At 38.2% G+C, this 16,617-nt stretch overlaps 1 protein-coding gene across 3 annotated transcripts in view; it reads left to right on the forward strand.

Moving 5' to 3' along the window:
- The first annotated feature begins 1,051 nt into the window (after positions 1-1,051).
- LOC135703785 (insulin-like receptor) overlaps positions 1,052-16,617 on the forward strand; it is a 461,464-nt gene continuing 445,898 nt past the window's right edge. Inside the window, exons 1-2 of one of the 3 annotated variants that reach the window (XM_065225113.1) lie at positions 1,052-1,304; positions 2,011-2,195. The gene's annotated coding sequence lies outside the window, so the exon portion shown is untranslated. Of the gene's footprint in view, positions 2,196-16,617 lie in introns of all 3 variants that reach the window. The other 2 variants (XM_065225119.1, XM_065225131.1) reach the window with 2 other exon arrangements.

A 16,617-nucleotide genomic window follows, 5' to 3' on the forward strand; every position in this document is an offset into this window, starting at 1 on the left:
CTTCATTAAAAGGTTCAGTCATAATTTCGAAGACCCCTACACTATTAAGCTATTATATACCACATATGTAAGGCCAATTCTGGAATACTACCACCTAGTATGGAATCCATACATTTCCATACACGAAGAACGCATAGAATCTGTCCAAAAACAATTCCTTTTATATGCTTTAATTGGACTGCATTTCCATTACCATCTTATGAAGCGCGCTGCATGCTCATCAATATACCAACACTTAAGGAGCGCCGCCGATTTGCAATGCTGTTCTTTATCAACGACATTATTTCAATGCGCATAGATTCGGCAGAAATTCTCGCACAATTAAACTTATACACACCTTGTCGATATCTTAGAACCCGGAATTTATTTTCTGAAAAATCGTACAGAACAAACTATGCAAAAAATAGCCCAATCAATGGAATGATGCGCCTGTATAATTTGCATTGCGAAACTATTGACATCACTATGTCCAAGCAGTATAATAACTTTTGACTCAAAAACCAGTATTTTTTAGTATGAAAGCTAGCGATCTGCTTTGTATGATTAAAACCCTTCTTAATATGTTAAACATTGCTGTCAGTATGAGATTATATGTGCTTAATTGGAAATAGGAATAACTTTTCGGTCATCAAAACAAAACTTTATTTTTCTGGGATCAGTGCTAATGTTACTTTCGACATAATGAAAACACACAATTTCTTTAAAACATCTCCAGCTGGATCACCGTTCCCGAAAAAAAAACTCATCATTCTCCAATCATCACTTACGGCTGTGTGTGTGTGTGTCTGGCTCACCATCTCATCGCCATTCATATTTTCACCGACTTGTTGGTAGTGGTCCGAGTAAAATTCCTTCCGTTCTCATTCGCTCTATATCTCTCTGTCTCTCCCACACACCCATTGCTGGTGTGTCTCCTTTTCTCTTTATTTTGACGGCGATTTTGTGCAACTGCTCGTCGTTGTCTCGTCGCTCATCGTGCGTCGCTCGGAAAGTAAACCAACAATCATCATCATCATCATCATCAACCATTTCGGCGGAGCAGAGCGGTCCACCGTCGTCGGTCAGTCAGTCAGTTGTCTTATTTTTCTCGCCGTGATCGCAAGCAAGTCGGTAACGTACGAACGGTGAAATAAAAAGCAGTGAGCGTCGTCGTTTTGGAGGAAAATAATAAAAAAAAAACAGTGTCCCATTTAGCCGCAGGATAACTACTGTTTGTTTTGGAAGTCGACGAGTGTAATCCGCTGGAAGGGAACTTCAAGCTGAATTTGTGAATTTTGTAGCGTTGTTTTGACTTTGGAGAAAAGGTTTGTTTACTGCGTCCATTTTTGATTTTCTCTTCTTCCCAGTTTCCTTTCGGACGGTTTGTCTGTCTGCTGCGTCCGCCGTGGTGTTGTGTCTGCTGTTGAAAATCTTGTTGCAGGCATCGTGTGGTTGTTTTGTTCGGTGGACTCTCCGCGTGTAAAACGAATAGAAAGAAAAAAAAAAACAAATGATAATAATATTGCCTACAACAATCGCGTGTGAACGTATTCACTTTAATGGTGTGCCTATGCTATAGTGGAAAATAACCAAAATAACATTTTCAGCGACAGCCACCGCCGCAACCTTCGACGGACGGTGCGCAAGCCGGTTGAAGTTGGGCTGGGGCGGGGCAGGAGCTCAGTCACCGAGCGGAGAAAGAAGAAAGATCGAGAGGGAGGAAACGAACGAGGCAGAATAAAGTGAAAGGAAGAAGGCAAACGTGGAGAAGATAAACACAAACACACTGAGTGGAGCACGCCGCGCACAACGGAAACTTTGAAGACGTCCGGAGTGGACTTTTTGGGGGGAAATTTCGAATTCTAGAGCCTGTAACTTTCCGGTGAAACTTGATGTAATTTTCTGTTTCAAAGCATGAATGTTATGTTTATGTTTTACGCATGGGAGTTGTTTTTAGCTTATTGACGGGCCCCTCGGTCTTCATACAGAACTAGCCATGTGTTTGTTATATGAAAAAAGTTTTATTTTCAGTGTTCAATTTGTGTGCGAGAAATTTCAACTTTTGTAAGAAGAAAATATGAGACGTGAGTGCAATACTGGTGAACTAACAGCAAATCAAAACCAAAAATTGCGACTTCAAAAATACTTAGCCATCTATGAGAAAAACAGCTACTAATAAACTGACTTTAAATCGGATTAAAGTGATATGCCTAAAGGTAAGTAAATTTTCGGAGTGTTAAGCTAATAATTTAGGAATATTGATGATAATCGTATGTCAGCCTCAGTTATTATCCGCATGTACTATAGTAGTAAAAATGCTCTTTTTTTTATCAATGGCGACGAGTAGTGTTCATCAAGAGTTGTTTTTTTTTTAATGCGAAGAGCGGCAAGCCACGCACGAAAATAGGCTTTAGCTTTTACTATACGAATTACGTATACGAATGCAAAGACGACGATGAAAATAAGAGGAAGATGGTGTTGATGATGATGAGTGCATGCTTGAGAGGAGAGAGAAATCTGGAGAGTGAGGCACAACAGATGAGGGTGGTGAGAATTTTTTACGGCTTTTCACTCTGTTTTGACGAATGGCTGTGGTGCCAGTTGTGCGTATTTTTTTTATGGTTCAGAAGTTTTGCTTGTTATGTCACAGAAGGTTGCAATTTTTTGATATTATGTCACGGGATTTCTTCTTTGTCAGAATGATTATCACTGAAGAAACAGTCTTTTAAAACAAAGTAATTTTCCTCGATTTCGTCACCATCAATCTTAACTCGGAGTTGGAGGCTAACATTGTCTTCCCTAGGACCTCTTCTTCTCATGTATTTCGTCTTCGATGCCTTGATGGCAAGTCCAATCCGCTTAGCTTCAGCCTTCAGTCTAATGTACGTTTCCGCCATCGTTTCAAAGTTCCGTGCCATGATGTCGATGTCATCGGCGGAGCCAAGAAGCTGGATGGACTTCCGGAAGATCGTGCCACTCGTGTCTATCCCAGCTCTTCTGATCACACCTTCTAACGCGATGTTGAATAGCAGGCACGAAAGTCCATCACCTTGCCGTAACCCCCTTCGAAATTCAAAGGGACTCGAGAGTGTCCCCGATACTCGAACAACGGACATCACTCGATCCAATCGTGTCAGTTTATCCGGAAATCCGTACTCGTGCATAATCTGCGATTGCGTCGTATGCGGATTTGAAATCGATGAACAAGTGATGTGTGGGCACGTTGTATTCGCGACATTTCTACAGAAGCTGCCAAATCGCGAAAATGCGGGTCCTTGGTAACGCATAAATCCCACCTGGTATTGCCCCACGAACTCTCTTGCAGATGGTGACAGGTGGTGGCATAGAATTTGGGAGAGTACCTTGTAGGCGGCGCTCAGCAGTGTGATCGCGCGGTAGTTGCAGCAATCCAACTTGTCGCCCTTTTTTGTAGATTGGACATACGACACCTTCCATCCACTCCTCCGGTAATATCGCCTTCTCCCAAATCTTGGCAATTACCCAATGCAGCGCTCTAGCCAGTGCTTCACCACCATATTTTAATAGCTCACTTGGTAGTTGATCTACACCTGTTGCTTTGTTGTTCTTCAGCCGACCGATCTCCTCCTCAACTTCTTGGAGATCAGGTTCTGTTGCCGTGCCACCTTCGTTTTCTGCATATAGTTCCATGATGTGCTGACAAAAAAAATTGAGAACCCTTAAAACGTTCCGAGAATTTCAGAAAAATACAAAGGTCAGAGAATTTATGAAAACTTCGGAAATATTTCAGGAACTTCACAGAAGTCCAGAGAATTCCAGGGAAGTTTAAAGGTGTTTACGAGAATTCCATTTATTTCAGAACAGAACCGAGATCTTCAATAGATTTGACAGATCAAGACAGATCAGATAATCAAAGGGCAGTTCAAATAATGTCAAGGAAATTGCAGAAACCTCATGGAAATTTCGAAAAACTCATGGAATTTCCATATCATGACCAAAGCTCCGAGAGAATTTCTGGAACGCAATAAAAATTAACGTGTGTAGATCACCTTTTCGTCGTACGTTACGGGATGTAAGATCTACCACTGATTCCTAGTTCTGACTACTTCAAACTAGGGGAACAGGACTTTCAGTAATCCAAGGAACGCATCTTAGTCCTTGTTACTTTTTATGCCTTGTTGATAGTGACAAGACTCGGGTTTGTCTACCGAGGATGATCTTGAAACAAGGGAAAAAAATGAGTTAGTTGTCTTCATCTATGTGATTCCTAATCTTCTATTCGTTGTTCCCTAGTTTGAAATGGTTAAGACTATGGTTCTGATGCATGGTCAATGGTCATTATCGGTGTCATACCTTAATTTTGTTGCTAAGGAATCCAATTTTGACTGACAAAGGGGCGCGCCTTTAGAGGGTGTTTCAACACTCCGAAGGGTATAAATAGCGGGACCTTTCAAATAGAGTCGGATCCTTGCGATAAATGCAAGAGTAGCAACTGTAAAAAAAATCGAATACTTCATCATTTTTCAATAGTGATGGAGTAATACGACATGCACTAAACTAAGGACACGGGATATACTACAATAGATCAAATTACTGGTCGCAGTAGTGTTAGGTCCCGAACAGAGAAAAAAATGGTGTTATAGCATTTCAAGAACTTGAAAAATCTGTGAAAATTTGTTAAGTTCATTAGGGAACATGAACAAGTTCCATTAAATAAACATGAAAATGCGAGAATTTGTAGCAAGCACCGGTATCTTCATGAAATTCCAGATATCTTCTAAAAAAATAAAATATTTGTTGATAGTTTTATGATATGAAGAGAAGTTCCGAGTACTTCGAGGACTATCAGATAACTTCAGAACAATCCCTTTAACTTAAGAAAATTTGTAGTGACTTACAAGGAGTTCCGTGGAATTATGGGATATTCCAGGATTTCTAAGACTGAGCCGAGAACTTCAGAAGCGTCAGGGAAAAATTTCCGTAACATTAAACAAATTTAGATAACTTCAGGGATGTCCAGATAAGCTCAGAAGAAGTTGAGCTCAGAAGGAAAGTTGTAGAAACTTCAAGGCAATTAGATTAATTTCAGTAAACTTGCGGGTTCTTATTCAAAATACTGAAAAATTCAGAGTCGTTTAGAGAACATTCTGGAAATTCAGGAATCTTTTAGGCAGTTTTAACAACGCCAGAAAGTCTAGAGTTATGAATTAGTGTCGATAATTTAAGGTCAGTTCCATGAACTTTGGTGAAAATCATAGAACTATATTAATTATTTTGTTTGGATTCCTTGAAAATTGCGGGAGCTTTAAGAAGTTCCAGAAATTTCAGAAAAAACTTAGAAAACTTCACAGAAGTGCAGAGATCTTCAAAAATATTTCTATAACTTCATAGAAGTCTATGGAACTTAAGGAAAGAGCCGAGACTTCAGGAATTTTCATGAACATTAGCAACATGAGGGAGCATTTCAAAAAAGTTTAGTAAGCTCCAAAAATAGTAAGAGAGAATTTCAGGAGGAGTTCAGTTTCAGAAAATAGGTGGGGAAATGTTCAGAAGTTGCCAGATTTTAAGAGAGCTTCAGAGATGTTAAGAAAATTATTGAGGTCTTCACATAAGTTCAGAAGTTCACGGAAGCTTACTCATTTTTAGGACAGTTCAATTAAATTCAAGGCAGTACAACAAGCTTCATGAGAACTGCAAAAGTTTCGAGAACTTCAGGAAAGAACAGATATCCTCAGAGCAGTTCCATTAACATTAAGGAAATTACATACCTTTTAAAGAAGTTTCGAGAACTTCAGTGAATTGTTCAAACTTTAGAGGAGATCCACGATCGTTAGGAAAATTGAGGAAAATTTAGGAAGTCCGAAAAAGTTCAGGGAAGTTTAAATATGTGATGAGAAATATTGTGAGCATCAGGCTAGTTTCTCAAACTACAAAAGAACTTCAAGGCAGTTTCATTAAGTTCAGAAAAAAACTGGGATCTTTCAAGTAGTTCTGAACACCTCAGAATAGTCCATTCCATATTCAACGGTGATTTCTCATGAAAATTCACTTGGAGTTCTCCTCAGCTTCGATTCTTATTCTCAAAAAACTCCCATGGAATTATTCAGGAAATTTACTCGCGCATCTCTAAATTCCCCAAAAAATATCATCAGAATATACTTCGAATACTTCTAGCAATTCCATTGAAATATCCCTCAAAATTTTGTTGTTCCTCCGAATTACCTTGAAATTCTTTAACAAATTCCGAATTAACAAATCCTTTAGAAAGATTCTCAGAATTTTCATTGAATTCAGCTCAGATTTCCTTTGAATATCATTCCTTCACTCTACTCACATTGAAAGTCTCCTAAGAATTCATTTACATTTCTCCTCGAATTTGATTGGCAATCTCTCCTGGAATTTCTTTGAAGATTTCCTATCGCGTATAATCTTCCCTCGTTTAGTTTTGAGCTACAGTTGACATGAACAACGAAATCGTTTACAAGTGTGCATACAATATTGTTAATTGCAGCGTTATTGCCCCTAAATTGACACGAAATATCGTGTAAATTTACGCCAAATATTGCGTTAATTGTATGCGCTACAATATCTCGCACAAATTTATATTTATTTTTCAAATGGTGTATAAGTATTCTCGAATAATACCCAAGAATATGTGCTCCGGATTCGGTTTCTCCCATAAACTTAATGAAATCAGCCCTTGGAATTTTTCTCTGAAGTTCACAGGAGTTCTGCTCTTCTGAAATTTACTTTGAAGTGGGTTTTCTTAAAATTCTACTCAATACTATCTCAGGTTTCCCATTAAATCTAAAACTCGTCACAACTAGTGTGCCAGGAGTTTGACTCCAGATTCTTGAAAATTTCTTGAAGTATTAAAACTTTTAAGTCCAGAATTTCAAATTTGTGGGAATTATGGATTTTCAGAACAAAAAAAAAAAAACATTTCAACCCTCTGAATTTTTAAACTTTATGTGTTACAGAATAATAATACACTCTGGATCCATAAAGTTCAATGTGTGAATGAAAATAACGAGGAAATTTGATTGTTCCTTTTTTAAATGCATTATTTTCTTCAAACTATTCTTTGTAAGGAAATTATTCAATTTCCTGAGTAATGGTGAAACTCCCTGAGACTTCCAGGTATTTTCTTAAAAATAAAACATCAAGACGGATTTCCAGATTTTTACAGGTAGTCGACACTATGGCTAATACCGTGGGTTTGGTCATGAACTAAGTGTTTATGAGATACTAATTGAATAAATCTAAAACATCAAACATTGGGGTGCCATCCGAATGACTGCATTTCTTCTCTTAGGTCACTTTTTAATCACTATTTGGTCACTTATTTCTTCAGCATGGTCACTAAAAATCACTATTTTTGACAGCATTGATATCGGACCTTTCAGCAGTATTCCAAGAATCACAGCTTTTTATATCTTTGAAAGAACCATCAGAACTTCGATGAAAAGTTCAGTGGCGGTTAGTGATCTCCAGAGAAATCCTGAATTTAAAAGAAGCTCAGATGATTTCAGAGATATTCAGAGAAACACAGGGAGCTTAACTGCCGCTTAGGGAATCTCAAAAAGACTCAGTGATGTGGGCCTCCCTTAGCTCAGTCAGTAAAGGCTCAGCTTCAAAGCAAGACCATGTTGGAGGTGACTGGGTTCGATTTCCGGTCCATTCTAAAAAATCTCGACTTCCCTGAGTATGTTTGTACTTGCCACACAATTATGCTAATATAAAAGTGGTACAGGCTTCAAAACTATAAATTTACAACTGTGAAAGTGCATCTAGAACACTAAGTTGAGAGCACCCAATAAGCTAGTATGCAATAAGCAATAAGCTTGAAATGAGAAAAAGAAGAAGATTATTGCAAGAAGTGTTTGGGAACATCAGCTTAAGGGTAAGTTAAGCGAAGGTCAAATTAACCACAGAGTAGGTTAGGTATTTTCAAAAAAAGTTGAGGGAATCTTGATAATGCTCTGGAAACCTTTACCTTTATTAATATTAGGGAATCGCAGAGGAAATTGGGTACTTTAGAGTAGTTCAGAGCACTGCAACAAAATTGAACGAACATCACAAAAGCCATGCAAACATACAAGTAGGTCAGGAAACCTCATAAAGGAAGCTTCGTGGAATTTCAGAAAATTCTGGAGAAATTCAAGAAACTATCAGGAAGGTTCACAGAAGGACCAGAAATGTCCCATTGATATATTTCACGTTGAAATTTCCTAACTATAAGCAAACTTCCACTGTCAGTTATACTGCAACACTGGACATATAAAATAGAACACCGTGAAACCGTTTAGAAGCGGTTATTTGGTTAATTTTGGAACACAACACAATTATTTCGAACTGCACTAAGCCTTCCAGTTTGAAGGATAACAAAAACTCTCGATGCATTTTCTCTTACCTAGAGCTTCAGCTTACATGAGTCCTTCCCAGAATTCCAGCTAAACCAACAGGACAGTTGTTCCAACAGGATAAAGAAGCATAGCATTCAACAAATAATATATCCTATGGTCTCTGCGTGTCGGCGAGCACGTTTTCCCGTTTTCAATCTCTCTGTCAAAAGAAACGGAGGAAAGCTGCACACGTACACTGTTACAGTAATCATCGCAACAACAGAGAGGGAATATCTCGGGCCGACGACCATGATGAATCTATACTGAAGAATGCGAAACATCTATCAAGTCGTTAGCGAACGAGGTGGAAGGCAAAACGAAAACAGACACAGGAAGGACGCGAAATGTTTTTCTCTTTCTGTTTTTATCCGGCATTTTTGTGCTCCCTTCGACGGATGGATTGGGATCGAAAACAGCAGAAGATTAAGGTTCTACAAAGGGTAAGTAATTTTGTGTTCTTCTTCTTTTTTAAATATCATAAAATCATCATCATTAGTTTACACATACATTCATATATTATGAATAAGAAAATTTAAAACTTGTATTTCGTGGGTAAAACACGAAAATTTCCTGGGTAAAACACATTCACTGTATTTACTTACTTGTGTTCTTCGAAGTATAGCACAATTAAACGCAATCGAATACACGAAACTCAAAACAACTGCTTCACAAAACTCTTGGTGAACAAAATTCATCACAAAGAAAACCATTTTCACTTTACTGCTTTGCTAGCAATCGTGAAAGTATCATTAAAACAGCGGTGCCAGATATATTGCCTCTAGCAATGAATTTAAGTTTATTAAAACAATTAATTGCGAAGTCAGCCTTATTAACATAGATGAGTGGATGTATTTAATGGTGGATAAATATCAAAAACTGATTAAATAAAACATAAATGACCATTTTAAACATTTTACCGGTCCAATTAAAAAAGTCACAGAAGATTGAATTCAACACTAACAGGGTTGATGGCAGCAGTGCACGTAGCCTGCACGGAAATAGAAAACTACCCAAATTTGAGTTCTTTTCACTCAACTTCGAACTTCCGTGCAAGAAGGTATTTTTGGGTAAACACTAAAATACCCAATTTTGGGTAAATAGCCCAATATGACCCAATGGGTAAATTTTAACGCCAGAAAATAACCTACCATTGGGTTAAAATTACTCAACAGGCAGAACTGCTTTGGTGGAACTTTTGATGAGGGAAAAGATAATTAATAATAGGATAGTGTGATATGTAAATGGTAATAAAACCGTGCCAGGAAACGATCTTTTATTGTTTTATTCAAAACACAAACGTAGCAACACGTCGATTAACGATGACTGCTTCGGATCCTGTTATCCACCGATGTCAGTACATACACGACCCAACGAATTTGCCAGCAAACTCGCTTGTAATCGATGCTGGAATGGCGGGATGAAAACCTAAAAGCAAATACATTAATTTAGTTATCAAAGTTTATGAGAAATAAAAGTTCACGCTTTAATTACCAGGAATTCCTTCCGAGCACAGAATCCAAATACGGAAAAGTCGTAATTGTAGCGGGTTGCTAGCCAGGCTCCAATTATTCAGATCCTAACTGATTTCTCGCAACTCGCGCACTGAATCCGTGAATTAAAGACACATTTAACTAAAGAAAATTTACATTCGAAAGTGTAGAACAACGCGGACATTGGTTTTCGTACGAAATGCAAATTAGAAATGGCGTCACTGAAGCCAAATCGACAGGGAATTTTTTTACCCATCTTTGGGTTATTTTTACTCAACGACAACTTCAAAGTTACTCAGCGTTGAGTAAATTGAAGTCGATTTTGCGGTTATGATTTATAAACTAAATTAAATGGTGAATTTGTCTGAAAAAATTACGTTGCTGTTAATAATAAGTCAAATTATGAAAATATATCGTGATAATCAAACATTTAATTGAAATAATGATACAATATATAAAATTTATTACTCCCGCACCCTGACAAAAAATTTACAAGTTTTTTTCGACCTAACTTTAGGTAATCTACACATTACTTATCCGTTGGGTAAAAATGAATCAACGCGTCATTTGATTTTTACCCAACGGGATACTTTAACGGATGTACTTATTTTTGGGTTCTTTTAACCTAAATTTTGGGTAGTTTTTTATTTCTGTGTGTTATACACTTTCCCGCTCAGGGGTGTAAACAAACTTGCATACAGCGCAGTCTGGCAGTGCTTATGTTTTGTCTGCTACATTCTTATCCACTAGATAGTGTGACATCACATTTGCTGTTGTATTGAAATGAAGGAAGAAAAGAGATGGTTACGTTTTCCTCACCATACCAGTTGATATTTATGAAAAATGGGCAGTTTTGGCGTGGGGACATGCACTTCCAATGAATTTTACCAATACATTTAGAAAATGATGATCGAAGAATATTTCAAAAAGAAGAAGTAAACAAAATAATGACCCTTTGTAGAACCTTAAGCCTACACGAATCAATGATCGATTGGCGAAGTGAACATTGAATCGTCTCAAAATTGCACCAAGAATCGCCATTTATGGTTGGGAGGAGATCTAGTGTAGTCCGAGAGACGGAAAAATACGCTCACTCATTGAGCAAATATTGACATGGTTCGTCAGCGTCATCATCAATCCTCATCATCATTGCGAGACAGCAGCTTCAGTCCGGAGAAAAAATCATCAACCGGATTAACATTTTACTACATCTAAAACATCCCGCATCTGTGCTCTTCAGATAATCAGACTCGCGATAAGTGGAGGTTCTCCCGAGTGAGAGCAATTCACGTTGTTTTCTCATTTCTCACCGATGTCAAAGCTGCGAGAAGGTGTATAGGTTTGCTGGGGGTGTTCGTTTCCTCTGTTTTGCACCAAGGCTGTCTCTGGGAAAAGCTCCGGTTGAGGATTCCACATAAGTTCAAGCCGAAAAGTTTCCCGCGATATTGTTCAAAATTGAATCTTCGTTTCATGCGCCTTCTGGCAACACTGCAATTATTTTCATTAGCCGCCTCATCATTCTGTGTAAACATTCTCTGCTATAGCAACTAAATATCATCATCATCGTCGCCGCCGTCATCATCATAGTATGCGGGCGTGCTCACATCGGAGATTTTTCTCAATAAAGGAAAACAAACAAATCACGCACACACATACACATCGTCCAATCTTCTATGCTGCAATGTATGGCTGGTAGTAGTGCGCATGTATGCGCAAACATACCAGAACCATAGAGAGATTTTTATCAAAACATAACAAGCCAAACACATAGCAGAACGAACTTGTATCGTCGGGATCAACACCTTCGAGGAAGGCGTAATGATAACAGGGATGGAATCAATTTCATTTGCAAACACACGGAGCCTCTAAACATGAATGAGAGTGTGTAGGCCTACTACATATACTATAAACAAACACTATTCGGTGGCTGGCTGCAATGTTTGGAATGCCTACTAGGATTCGGTGAGCTGGGTTGATAAACGAAACGAATGTGCTACTACTTTTACGGAAAATAAGCGTACGATGATTATTATGTTCGTGCGTAAATACTACCATGATCCTGTATATACTACTACGTGGGTCGAGTTTGATTCTGAGAAATTCATTCTGATTCAGGAAATTCAGCTAAATGGGTGGTTATGTTTTTAATAATCTTGTTTTACTCACATATGTGGTGTTTACACCTGTGCTGATTTCTAGCGCTTGTGTTCTAGATCGGTACTACAAAGTAGCCAGCATAATGTAAACAGGGCGTCAGCATCTACCAGCATTAGATTTCAGGAACAACTTAAATTCGTGCTAGTTGGTTGAACTAGCATAAGCGTGTAAACAGCCCATTAAGCGTTGATTCGCAAACTTTTCCCGCGATGAACTTCGTAAAATATCGCAAAGTTTTCCAACGCTGATTTGTAGCTAATTTTTTTATTGGATTATTTTTTAAACCAGTACTGGTAGGGTGGCGTCAAGAAGCAGTGTTAGACTTTTAACAATATCTCATCAATTCTTACGGTACGTACGGAAAGGTAAATAAATCTGGAAGCTATCAGTAATAATAACATTCCGTTTGGTGCTAAACTACGTTAGATTAAGAAAGACTAAGTGCGGGTTGTGATTAATAGGCCGGAAATGGGGCAGTTAACCCTATCAAACACTAATTGGGTTTTCGAGCTACTTTTTTTGAGCACAAAGATTTTTTTTCTCGATCGTATGGAATTTCATCCCGATTCATAAATGTAGATTTAAAGCAAAATAATTACAGCCCTTGTTGACACTAAACTTACAAATTGACAGCTCGCTATCATATTAAGTCCCACCGAGGGGCGCTAATATTCTGATTTTTGCTAATGTGATCGCACTTATTTAAAATAGTTTTTTTTTTTCCCTTTGGTTTGTTTTCCGTCGATCTTATTTTCCGTGCTGAGCACCAATGCTACCGACGCCAGGGAGGCAGCTCCCACACCTGGACACTATCTATAGAGCCATCAACCCATGAACCAGGGACCAACGGCTTTACTTCCCTTCCGGAGGAAAGCGTGATCAGAGATGAGAGATGCCTCAGAACATCCCGGCGGCGCCGACTGGGATTGAACCCAGGTCTGCTGGGGTGAGAGGTAATCAAGCTCAGTATTCGAGATTCAGTTGTGAGACCTCCAGGCACGAATTATAACCGATATTATATACTATGTCTCACTGGCGTATAACAGCACAGATTTGATTTGATGTGACAGATTGAAAATTTGGATTTTAAAGCGTAGACTAATCGGATTTGATCTCCAAGTATTTAGTAAACTCACAAAGGCAACCTGACCTCCACTGCTTGTCCAACTACTGTACTGTCCAACGGTAAGGGTTGACTTTACAATCCTCTGTTCCCCACTGCTCTTTCAATACTTGTTGAAGTCCCCAACAAAGATGTGTAAAGTTTGAAGGAATTTGATTATAATCTCGATTTGCGTAAAAATTTAATTTTTTGTATGGGAAATCGATAGATCATATTCATTTGCTTATCAAAAACCAAATATTGCTCAAATTTCACCCAGTGGCCCCAACTTTCAAAACCAGATTTAATGTCATATTCATACCCGAATCGGTTGAAAAATACATTTAATCTTCTAGTTTACTTGATATCTATCCAATATTTTGATAATTGTTTATGTTTTGAGAGTTGGTGGTAGATTGAGATTAAAGAAACGTCACTGATTTCACCAAATTTAGTATTCAGATATAGAACTATACAAAACAACTTTATCCAAGACTGCAAATCGATTTGATCTTTGTATAATTAGTTACAAATCTTTCACTTTAGATCAAGTGTTCCTCATCTTCTTCTTCTTCTTCTTCTTCGCATTTCAAACTTACTGCTTATCGTATATTAGCTTATTGTGCGCTCTCAACTTAGTGTTTTAGATGCATTTCCACAGTTATTAATTGAGAGCTTATATATTGCCTATAGGTATGCGTAGAGCAATAGGTCTATATTAATATAATTATAACTTTTTCCTCAGAAATCTAATCGATTTGCAGTCTTGGACAAAGTTGTTCTGCATAGTATTTCCCAATGTATTTCCGACGTTTGGTGAAATTTGAACATTATTTGATTTTTTGGCAAGGAGATTTGTTTCGTTTCCCATACATTTTCCAATACAAAATTTAAAATTCTCCCACAAATCCAGATCACAACCAAATTCGTTAACACCGTTGTTGGGGACCTCAATACACATCGGTTTTCATCCACCATACAAACTTGACCAACCCTATTGTCCACATTTACTTTTCTAAGGTTGATCGACGGTATGTTTTTGCACTTGTTTTTTTTTTTGAATTATGAGATACTGAGAAGTAAAGCTCGCATGACCGGAAGGACACATTTGTGTATGAGAAAATTTGTGAAAAATCTACTTCAACCGATGGGATTTGAACCCACAGATTCCATTCAATATACTGCTTGCCTCATTTAGAATCCGAAATACAGTTTATTTTATAGCAGCGCCCCTAGTGGTCGGATCTGAAATGTGTTGATAGCAATTTGTGTGTGCTCCTTTTTTAATGGAGAAAATTTTGTCACAATTCGTGCACTTTTAAAAATTATGTGCTAAATGGAAGACGACTTTAGTTTGCACAAATCGATCGGAAATCCGGCATGGTCAACTCCAAACATAGTGAAAACGCTAAGAATTGGTCACGGCACGAGGATATGTTCCGGGTAAGTTTAAGTTCGTTTTCGTCGACAAATTCGCCCGAAAGCAATTTGATGCAGACAGGTTAGGGAACCTGGGAAAACCGAGGAAACCATAGAAATAATCGAGATTTTTTTCATTAACAAATTACACATTTTACACGAGTAAACAGTTTAAAACAAAATCGAATGCTTCTACACATAGTTGGTTATTGGCATCTAAAATGAAATTTACATAACTAATAAACAGCTTTAGAGCCTGATATCGTCTTCTTCTATCAATGTTTGTTAATTCTGGAAAACGAAGATTTGCAAAACTTATCCTCCTACAACTTAGGTTGAAGATGATTCCACAGAGCACTGGTGTGTTGGCAATTGGTAAACTTGTGCTCTAGATCCTCTACGATGTTAGGGGAATGTTGACACATAGGACTATCGATTCGGTTCTGTCGATGTAGTAGCGCACCATGTGGAATCTTTACATTTACTAACAGATAGTATGTAGATTTCTCTTTTGACGAAAGACCTTTAATTCTCATGTTGCTCCACACTCTGGTCCATACGATGGCTAATGCATTCTCTTCCATGATTTTTGGTTTCTTCAGCTCCTCACGATTGACATTATGAAGAAATGTAGCAGAAGGATTTTCTCTATGTGGCCCGGGAATATAGGGAAATATTTTGGCAAGGCTCTTCAGGCAGGGGTAAAGAGCTGGAATGGCAGCTAAATTTGGCGGGTTCTGCAAATGTTGGATAAACGAGCTTGCGAATGGCGTATGTACAATTTCTTTCAGGAATCTGTTGGTTAGAAGTGCTTTGCACTTATGCATAGGAAGATGTAGATTTAGTCCACCCATGTTCTTTGGCAACGTGAGCTGCTCAATGGGAACCCTGGTTGGATAGCGTTCCCAAATGAAGCTGCCGATGTATGAAGTCAAACGTGCGATTGCTTGGTTTGGGATACTGATCACCGATGCTAGGAGCCAGAGCCTTGATGTAATAAACGTGTTCACTACAATTACCTTCTGATGTAATGTTAGGTTTCTCGATTTAAACATCCACATTAGCCGAGATGTTTTCCTGATAACATCGCACCAGTTGAAGTCAATTGTTTGCTTTTGGGAGTTGAAGAATGTTATCCCCAAAATTTTAATCGACTCTCGAACACTTGGCCAAACAGTATCGTCTCCTGTACGTTGGAACCCAATGTTGACCGCGAACGTTTTGTTGAAATTCAAAAAATCCAGGAAAGCTTGCTTGATGATAGGCAGCTTGCGGTCGTCAGTTATGATTATCGATATGTCATCTGCATATGCCATCACCAGATTCAGCGGGCTGTTACAGATACTGCGTAGTTTTTCTAGGAGGAGGTGAAGATATAGGACGAATAGGTGCATGCTTAAGGGATCGCCCTGTCTAACAGAGCGTTGGATTGGGAATTTTGGTGTGAGATTTCCATTTATAAGTAAACTAGAACTAGAAGCGGACATAATCTTCCCTAAGAGTTGCACAAAATTTTGGTTTAATTGGATATTCTGCATCACAGCCATTAAATAGTTTTTACTAACTCGATCGAAAGTGTGATCGAAGTCGAAGGAAATTAATTTTCCTGTCCTACGTTTGCAATGGAATTCTGCAGTTCTATCTTTGATTGCATGTACTGCTTCAAAAATAGTTCTATCAGAATTTGAACATTTTTGACTGGAGTTGAGAAGATTATTTTCAATCATAACTTTTCCCAAACGTTGCTTAAGTATTCTTGACAGAGTCGTAATTAAGGAGACTTTTGGGTCTGAATGCTTTGACAGTTTCGTCATTCGTTTTCTTTCTGCCCAAAACAATCACTCCTGCAACAAATTTTTCAGGGATGTTTCCTTCTAACGCTTCGTTGATAATCAAGTTAAGTTGGGGATGAAAAATATTGAACGCCTTCATGTAGAATTCCTTAGGAATTCCATCGTTAACTGGAGACTTTCTGGATGCACTGGACCGAATAGCAAAAAATATTTCGGATGTTGTAATTTCATCCACCATAGTGTTGTTGGTATTTGAATCAGGTGGAATGCTTCGGTTAGTGGGGAAACTTTCG

Source organism: Ochlerotatus camptorhynchus, unplaced genomic scaffold (genome assembly GCF_037179485.1).
Source record: "Ochlerotatus camptorhynchus isolate MF236.1 unplaced genomic scaffold, CSIRO-AGI_Acam_v1.1 ptg000021l, whole genome shotgun sequence".
NCBI lineage: Eukaryota > Metazoa > Arthropoda > Insecta > Diptera > Culicidae > Ochlerotatus > Ochlerotatus camptorhynchus.